The sequence below is a fragment of the Convolutriloba macropyga genome, unplaced genomic scaffold (assembly GCF_964194025.1).
Source record: "Convolutriloba macropyga unplaced genomic scaffold, txConMacr16.3 SCAFFOLD_5646, whole genome shotgun sequence".
Lineage (NCBI taxonomy): Eukaryota > Metazoa > Xenacoelomorpha > Acoela > Convolutidae > Convolutriloba > Convolutriloba macropyga.
This window is the reverse complement of record NW_027449862.1, coordinates 12,335-15,521: the sequence shown is the minus strand read 5'-3', so window position 1 is coordinate 15,521 and position 3,187 is coordinate 12,335. Positions and strand designations below refer to the sequence as shown.

General features: G+C 57.0%; 1 long non-coding RNA gene across 1 annotated transcript; it reads left to right on the top strand.

The window, feature by feature from the left end:
• Positions 1-1,334: 1,334 nt before the first annotated feature.
• Positions 1,335-2,109, top strand: LOC142355385 (uncharacterized). Its single transcript, XR_012761196.1, has 2 exons — positions 1,335-1,563; positions 1,775-2,109. It is a non-coding gene; the product is annotated as an uncharacterized LOC142355385 (long non-coding RNA).
• Positions 2,110-3,187: the final 1,078 nt, after the last annotated feature.

Below are 3,187 nucleotides of genomic sequence, written 5' to 3'. Positions count from 1 at the left end.
CCCACTGTCGAAAACAAGGGTGAGCCACGCCTGAAGATGTCAGTTCCTTCACGCGTGACGTGCATGGCTGGCCGAGGTTCGGACAATATTGGAATGGACGACTGGGGTAGGGTGCCATGTTCATGGTTCCAGAGAGACAGGGGGTAGGGGATGGGAGGGGCGGGAAGCAAAGGAGGGGGCAAGGAGAAGCCGAGGGAGGGGCAGGGAAGCGGTGGCAAGTGGCATGGGTGGGGATCATCACGCAGTGGGCGGGTAACGAGTGAGGAGGGAGCGTACAGGTGGGGGAAGGGGCGACCAGGAAGGAGAAGAGCCAGGAAGGGAAGGGTTGGCCCACTGGTAGTGGCAGATTCAACAGGAAAATGAAGGGCAGGCAGCGGAGGGGAGGGCAGGGGAGAGGAGGTTCAGATAAGCCTAGGGGAGTGATTTATGGTGTGGAGGAATCTAGGACGAGTGGCTGCAGTGTGAGGGAAGGCAAATGACAGCAGTGAGGACACCGGGTGCGTAAAGAAGAGGGGATGTGTGTGTGTGTGTGTGTGTGTGTGTGTGTGTGTGTGTGTGTGTGTGTGTGTGTGTTGTGTGTGTGTGTGTGTGTGTGTGCGTGTGTTTGGGGGGGGGGGGGGGGCTTGTCCAGCGCACAAGCGATTAGGGTCTCACCTTTCTCCCCTGTGGGAAAGGAAAGAAGCCAGGGCAGGGCAGCGCCCTCGATCGTATGACCACGTCCCTGCTGTCCGGCAGACCTAGCGGGGGTGTAGATCACCACACGCTTGGTGAAAGTCTCTTCCGGCACGCCGCTCACGCTGGACACATCCGTGGCAAACGTCGCCTTGCTGTTGAAACCAGCAGCGATGGGTCCGTACGAGCTGTACGAGCCCGATGCCCTGGTCGCGCTGAGAAGCGAGTCCGCCGCCCGGCCCAAGTAGCGGAGTGCCATGACTGGACCTTATGCAACGGCAGATCAAGCTTTCCCGCAGATCGAATCGACGCGTGGGGTCGGTCGAACTGGTATGCAGGGTAGCTTCGGCGTCTATCTATCGAGTTCATTGATATCGAGGCATGACACGCCTCTTTTCGTACGAGTAACCCTAGCTAGAGCAGGGATGAACGTAAGGACCATAATACAACCAGTATGAAGAAAAATTACCGAAAGTAATACGGATATATGGGAGAACAATACGGGGAATAGGAATCAACTAAGAGCCTCAGCCCTCAGAGGGCTCAGCCGCCCAGCCTCGGTGGCCAACACCCAAGCTGACGAGAAGGTACGGTAACCTCGGCCCGTCTGTGTGCCCATCGCACCCTGAAAGGTTGTCCCACGTGCGGACTGCGTTAGCCGTCTGAGTTCAGCCGTAAGTGTCCACACAGTGCCTCTCCTGCGGCGCAGGTTGGAAAAGATGTCCAGCAAGGCGCCCGCAGAGGCGGGTAGGCTGGTGGTGACGCTGGTGCGCGGGCTGGCGGGCAAGAAGACAAGGCTCAAGGACACCTGCAAAGCGCTTGGGCCTCACCAAAACGTGGACTGTCACAGAGAAGCCAAACAATGACTCTGTCCGGGGAATGATTCGCAAGGTTCTTGTTCCCGCCGGGCTGTTGCATGGGGCGAAGGAACTCCGGGCTTTAGGGATTGTTGTTTGCAGGTCTGTTCGCACTCTGCGGCAATTTGAGAGGACTGTTGGTGGTGGTGCAGAGCGGAAGGGGGGGGGGGGGGGGGGGGGGGCTTCTTGAGAAGGGAGGTGATGCAGCCCTATCGTGACAGCAGAGCTGTAACGTGGCGTTGCAGGTGCAGCACCTGGTGAGGGTGGAGGCCAAGGAGGACTACGAACAGCGGCTGGCGCTCGAGGCGGCACACAAGGCTCTTCGCCCTCCACTTGTGTTCAAGCACCACGCACAGTGATGAGGTGTCCTGGACATGCGGGCTTGAACACACACACACACACACACACACACACACACACACACACAAACACACACACACACACACACACACACACACACTATGCACTAGCCCCCCGAAGTCAGTAGCGCAACACAAGATATAGATCAAACACAGCATAGTGATGACTTTGCCTAGGTGCTGCTCTTTTCCGTGCTCGAAATGTAAAGCCTCCAACTGCAGGGAGCTACCCGTCCCCGACCGTCCCTTTCCCCGACCAAGAAGGTGGAGCCTTGTTTTAATTGGAGCCAACATGAGCGCCATCCCCCCGGAGAAGCAAGTGAGTGAAACGCCGCCGAGCTGTGAAGGCGCTATGAAAGCCACTGCCAACAGTCACCGATGTGGGCACTTCACTTGCCACGCCGTTGCTGGTCTCATGTAAGCTCAGCCTTGTGCTCCGCATACTGTATCCGGGGAGCAATGCGACACATGCGAGTTCTGCGCACCTGTCTACCATTTCCTTGTCTAGTATTATATGCGCTGGGAGGCCAACAAAAGCCGAGAATTATGCACTGGCATCGGCCTCCAGGCCACACTGCGTTGCCAGGACGTTGCCACAGTGCGTCTTCCACAGGTGCACGGTCTGGTGGAAAGACATTCCTCTCTGTTGCGTGAGGTAAGCCCTTATCGGGATTTGCATGGCGGCTGCCGTCCGTACCCACAGTCTCGTCCTGTGACGCTGGACGGTCTTGGACGCAGGGCTATCTTGGACCATTAACCATCGGTAGTATGGTATGTAGCAAAGAGTCGCCGCTCTAGCATGCAAAAACTGCGCTGGGCCTTTGTGAATTGCCGGCAGACGGTCAACACACCGCTGGCATCCAGCGTGAAACCAGCACTCGTGTCCAAACTAGAGCAGATCGAGAGTACTTGAGGTCGAGCCTACACTTTCTGCCGCAAGGCTTCTCTCTCTCTCTCTCTCTCTCTCTCTCTGTACCTCAGAGTGTTGGCAGCAAGACATCGGTACAATGGGCTTTGAGTGTGTCATCGCTATGCCGCACACGATCTGTGGCCTTCCCCGCCAGCACTATTCAGTTGGAAGCAGTGACTGTGAATAGGCTGTGATTGCTAATCGTGACCTTCATGCATTTGGGGTGGGGGCGTACACACACACACACACACACACACACACACTGTCAAGTTTGCCAATATCAAATCAGCGTCTGGGAAGGGGAGCAGATCTGTTGATGGCCTCCGTGCTACAAAGACGATTGCATGCGCGCCCTGTGCTGACAGCGGAACAGTGCCATCCGACGCCAA